The 6,000-nt window shown below is 46.1% G+C and overlaps 1 protein-coding gene across 1 annotated transcript in view; it reads right to left on the bottom strand.

Annotated features, from left to right (window-relative positions):
* ZSWIM6 (zinc finger SWIM-type containing 6) overlaps positions 1–4,526 on the bottom strand; it is an 80,274-nt gene extending 75,748 nt beyond the window's left edge. The window contains exon 1 of the mRNA XM_026037103.1: positions 4,332–4,526. The gene's annotated coding sequence lies outside the window, so the exon portion shown is untranslated. The remainder of the gene's footprint in view (positions 1–4,331) is intronic.
* Between the last annotated feature and the right edge of the window lie 1,474 nt (positions 4,527–6,000).

The raw sequence follows: 6,000 nt of genomic DNA on the forward strand, positions 1-6,000 counted from the left end.
GATAAAATAATGCCTGGTGTGCAGGAGCATACAGGGGAACGGGCAGAGGCAAGGGGCAGGCTCTGGGGAAACTGCATCAACAGACCCTGCTCCCATCCTTCCTGCAGTCGTGCAGGGCCAACTCCTCCACCAAATCAACCAAGGACAGCCCTACAAACGCTAAACAAAGCATCACACCTGGTAAAGTGGATGAATGGGCAATAAATCAGCTCTGCAACATCAACACTTCAAACCAGAAAACCCAGAGAGGAAAACTTCACAAACGCACAAGCAAGCGAGGGAAGCAAAAGGACAGTTCAGCAAGAAGATCATACAGCTGAAATTTCCATTTCAAGAGAAAAGCTAAGGTCGTTCCTATAACCAATATGCACCTTCATTTTTATTGCAGCTGCATATAAATTACTAGTCTTGCAGTTATATTTAAAGACAAACTTCAATGCTAAACTGCACCTTTCAACGCTGGCAACCCTTCACAGGCTCTATTTAGGAACAAACCGACCTCTTGCATTTCATTTTTGCAGACCGAGGCAGGGATTTCTCATGCGAGGGCTGCACTCTCTACACACAGTTCCTGGTCAATGCTCATCTCTGCAATCCCATATTTCGTTCGCAGGAGGACACAAAAAGGAAGTTTCAGGGACCTCATTTGTCCCCTCTTGCCTGCACCACTACACTTTGTACTGCAAGGGATACGGATCCTGCGCATCCCGAACGGTTTTCGCCAGGATGCGCCGTGGCAGACGGAAGCTTTCAGCTTCCATAGGGCTAGAAACGGAGCGCCGTGGGCCGGGCTGTTCCGAGAGCCCTACAGCAAAGACCCACGAAGGTCTGGACGGTGCAGAGCAAACAGTCCACGCTGACAGTCACGGAAAAACACTCCTCGGATTTGCCCAGCCAACCTGGGCACATGGCAGAGAGCAGGGCTACATACATCCCCTTTTTCCAACCAACAGAGAGAGAAATAGGAAGCAACCAGCCCATCAAGGCCAAACTGTATGGACTGTTCTACCCGAACAGCTACATGGGATTAGTCAAACCCTGCAAGAACCTCTTTGGGGAAAGGGATGCTTTGTTGTCAGGGATTTTTCCTCCTCGTGTTAGTTTTGCGTTACACGGGATGGTCACTGATCCCCGCTACAGTTCTAAGCTCTGACCTAAATCAAATAGAGGACCCAGCCAGGAGAGAAAAATAAAGAAACAGAACAGGACCTAAGTGATCTGTCAGCGTGCAAGTTCCCCGACACAGATCTCCACGAGGCCACACACACTTCTAGAGCAACTTGAGCTCGTACTGATGCTGCAGGAAACGTGTGTGGAACTAGGGCCCAAATCCTGCTGAAATACACAGCCAGTTCCCCACCCGGCACACGGTAAAACAGCCTTGCAAATCTTTAACCTACCTTAGGAATTACTGGAATAGGTTTTCACCAGTTTAACACGTGCATGGCCAAACAAAACTGGCTGAGCCCAAGACGCAGGAGTCACAACTTCTGTGTTTCATCACCGCTTCGTTCCGGGAATATATTGCTCACTTCTCTCCTTCAGAACAGTTCTGCAAACTTTTAACAAGTGCTAAGCCTGCTTACATAACATCCTGGAGTTTACCCTGGTATTTTCCAATCTTTGGAGAGCGCTGCTCTAGTTCAAATTAGGTGCTGTGGTGTGTTTCCTGCCTACAGTATTAACTGTCATAAACATCATAAAGTGGTGTCAGCAGCAGCAAAGCGTCACCGAGGCAGAACTGCACGTCTGTGGGTTCAAAGTGTCAGCACAGAGCACAAAGCAAGGTAAGGAAGCCAGGGCAGCCACCCAGAGCGCTCCAGCACAGAGCAGCACCCCAGGCAAGAGAAAACACCACGCAGGGATGCAAGCTGCAGAGCTGGTGCAAGTTCGTAGCTCCTGGCCAGTTACCTGCTCAAGGACGATTCTTCTGAGGAATCACCCTTGTTACTGACGTCTTAATGGGTCAGAAAAAAAAAATCCTGTCTTGCACCAAAAAAGCCAGTTGCTAAAACTGTGATATTGCGGAGGCAAGATATAAAATTAAATGAACAAACAGGATTACCAAGTGCATTAAAACATCACAGTGCGACTGCTAAAGGGCAAATTTAAGAGGCATTAATGACTCAAAGCTACCCCAAGAAATGCCAAAAAATGGGTAATATCACATTTATCATCCAAGAAAAGCTACTCTTACAGAAAAAAAAAAAAAGAGTAAGTTGAGAGCGCAGTAAAATGCCAGGCACGCTCCTTGCAGGATGTTTAAGGACCCCGGGAACCCCACCGCCTATGGGGCCGGTACCAACAGGTAGTCAGCGAGCCCCGGGCTCCCGCTCCAAGCACAGACGGCTGCTTTTGTCTCCCGTCGCTCCGTGGGGTTTCAGCCCCAAGCAGGGCCAGGATGCAGAGCCCAAAGGCCTGTCGGCGCTCAGGTAACGGCGCCGGTCCCGGCCTGCTCGACGCAGACTCACGACGGGGTTCAGTGTCCTCGAGAAGGGGACAGCGTCTCCGGGAAGCCAACGGTGAAGGGCAGAGGAGCAGCCCCCTGGGAGGCTCCTGGCGCTTCCCAGCGGACACAACTACAGCAACCGGCCTTGCAACACGGGGACGCAGGAGCCAGCCTAGCTCCAGTAGCGAATTCCTACTAAGATCTTTAGGAAAAAATGGTCCCCGAGGCCATCTGTTTCCTCAGAAGGGTCCATTTAAACTCTCCCAAAGACTGAATACAAAGGGCTTACCAACAACTAACTACAAACAGCTAAATGTGGGGTTTTTTCCCTTGTTGCTCCTGTACCACCCTATTTCCCAAGGCCCAAATCATCAATAAAATCCTTCAATTCAAACCCTTTTACTTCATTGATGTTATTTCGAGGAATTCAACTTTTACAAATTATCTTTTCAAACACAGCCTTGCAAGTCCCCCAGTTAGGCAGCTGACTGGTGGAGGTTACCGGAGATTTCATCTGAAAAGCTGGTGCCCGACTTGGTCGCAGCGCAGGGCACACATGGCAATGCCCAAGGCAGAGCTGAGCCAAAACCCCGCTGAGAAATCGTGTGGGTCTCCAGCTCTGAGGAAGCGTCGCTGCCTTTGGATAGGCCAGAGGAGCTCAGAAGTCACTGCAGAAGGTGAAGACCTTAATGCTCCACAGAGGAAAACCTTTGGTTAACTGCTGCCACAGTCCTGGTTGCAGCAACATCTGCTTCTGAGGGAGAAGATATTTCTCCAACCGAAACACAAAGTTACGTTACTTTTTCCCTCTGGGATGGCACTGGCAAATAGAGTGACACTTTCTTGCTGCCGACTGAAACGGGTGGAAGGAAAGGAGATGTGAATTGATAAAACGGACTGGAGCAAGTCCCTGCTTTGCAGAAAGCAAGTCCTACGTAGGCTCTACTGAGGTACCCGCAGGTTATTTTCTGCTCTTGCCTCACTGGCCCTGTGAGGAATGAGAGAACCGGGAAGGAAACACGGCTCCATCCCAGTTCCCTCACAACGCCTATCAACAGCCTCATCACTGAGCAAGTGGTAACTCCTTAATCTAAAACCACGAAACCCCACGAAGCTCCACTTTGTGCTGCAAATGTTTTAGGCAGGACACTGATTTGTGCCAAAGGATCCAGAGCTCCAGAGTGCCACATCCTCTGTGGATGGGGAATCTCGAGTCGCTGCTGCCTGGGCAGAAGAGGCCGGAGAAATGAAAGTCCCGTGTGGAAACTCTGCTGAGGCCCCAGCGCCTCGGACACGCTGCCTGCCACGAGGGAGACCGGGAACGGGCACAGAGGACATGGACGGAACGAACAGAAAGAGCCAAACGTGATTAACCGCGGGTTTCCCCATCAGGGCAACAAAAATTATCCACAGGTTTATGCCAACAGCCTTGCAAAACCAGGCGGCTCAAACCCAAATATCCTTGCCTTTTCTTTTTTTTTGGAATAAAAGTAACCATCTGCCTCCTTCAGCGAGTTACTCGGATCCAGCTGTCACCGTGCTGTTCAGTCCCTACGGGCAGCTAATGTGCCAGAATCCTCCCTACTTCCCTTGTGTTTTTAGAAGACCAATTTACACAGCACCCTTGCAGCCAAACTAAAACATTCCTGTAACTTTTTTGACACTGGAAAAAATACAGGTTTAACCAAGGTGCTAAATATGTTCATGGCACGGACAGAATACAAACAAGCAAGCACCTAGTAAGTCATTGTCATTAATGTAATAATTACAAAATCTCTAGCTGCATCGGGGAGAGTTTCCCGTACCTGGCAAGACCTCTAACACCTGAGGTTTTACTAGGCCTTACATGTTCAACAATCCATTACAGAATATATGAACTGACCTTAAATTACTGTAAGCTCTTCTGTCTTCCACTCAAGATGCAACTTGAAGATGTAACTGTCCACAGCTTAATTTTTTTCAAACATCCACTTAACAACAACAGTAACACTCCTGCGATGAATCCTAAACAAAATGCTTTGAAAAGGCCAAATTATCTCTACCAAGAACTCATTCTGCATGTTCATACCCTGCTGGTGCTCTTACACGTCCTCAAGAGCACTGAGGAACAGGTATAAAAGGTCCCAGGTCAGCTGAGCTCCACCCACAGCAACAGGGCCAACGAGCAGCAGGTGTTGGTGGTTGGGCTGTAGCTACAACATCCTCCTGGCACAGCTGGAGGTAATGGTTGAAATTGCTGGTTTTCCACTAAGTGCTCAAAAACATGGGCTCGTTTTCACAGGTGAAAATGAGGTTTCAGAAATTGTTTAAACTGCTCCAAAGGATGGAAATTCCGAAACATGAGATTTTTGCCAAGAAAACACTGTGACAATTGTGTGTGCACAGAAGCCCAGGCACAAACTAAACTAATGTTAAAAGTCAAAGACACTTTGGCAAAATTTTATTTTGGTTTTTGAACAGTGCCCAGCTGAAAACTGACAGGTGACACCAGCATCCAAGAAACTGCTGTTACCTGGCAAATACTTTGACATTAAAGCAGTCACAGCAAAGTTAACTGGGTTCCAGTTTTGCTAAACTACACCATACTCAAGAAACATGCCAGCGTGAACAAAGATGATAGAGTTTTTCATTACACCCAGTCTGAACTACTGATTACACTAAAGGTCACAAGACAAGACTGAGCCCATGATACTACAGTTGCTTCAACCACATGACAAGAAATAAATTCATAAATGGGGGGGAAAAACACTTCACTGAGCAGAAACGAAGGCTGAAACTTCAATTGCAAGGCTATATATTACATATATAAATATATATACACACACGCAATCTACATTCAAGTCATCCATTCATATGCCAGCCTTTTCTTTAAACCACAGCTACGAGTCCTTCTCAACTGTAATACAAAAATAAAGCGAGCATGGGTAATTTAAAGTTGCTTGTTACAATGACAACAAAAACAATAATGGGCTCTAGCGGAAGTTTTGGAAAATAGAACCCATTTTAAAATGTGCTAGTCTTTTCTTATTATATTAAGAAAGTCCTTCCTACATTATCCATCTCAAGATTGTATAATGTATATATGTGTGTGTATATGTATATACAGCTTAGCAGTCATATATAGTCGTGCATATACCTGTATGGAAAATGCTTCTTCTATAAGCTTTACTATACACAGAAAAGTCGCATGTTTACACTGAAAACTGAGTGCTTTTAGACCACTTAATGTAGTAGCTAACTGTTGTAAGCAGAAGAAAAGATGTCATCAAATGAAAACTTCTCCAAGGGACTGTCCTTACTTGCTCCTTACTCCTGTTTTGATCTCCTTGAGATAATTTTGGGGGGTCAGAAAGGAGCTGGGCGGGTATTGTATATTGTATACATATACATATTGTATATGTATTAATACTGGTATTGTAAGTTCAAGCTTTAAAACTAGTCCCTCTCTTAGAATTATGGATGAAATTGTTCCAATTACACAGAGTAAACGAGGACTTATTATTGTTTTTGTAATTAACACAAGTGTTTTTATTTCCGTGTTCTTTGGGGTT

Source organism: Nothoprocta perdicaria, unplaced genomic scaffold, assembly GCF_003342845.1.
Source record: "Nothoprocta perdicaria isolate Ctin4 unplaced genomic scaffold, notPer1 scaffold_1, whole genome shotgun sequence".
Lineage (NCBI taxonomy): Eukaryota > Metazoa > Chordata > Aves > Tinamiformes > Tinamidae > Nothoprocta > Nothoprocta perdicaria.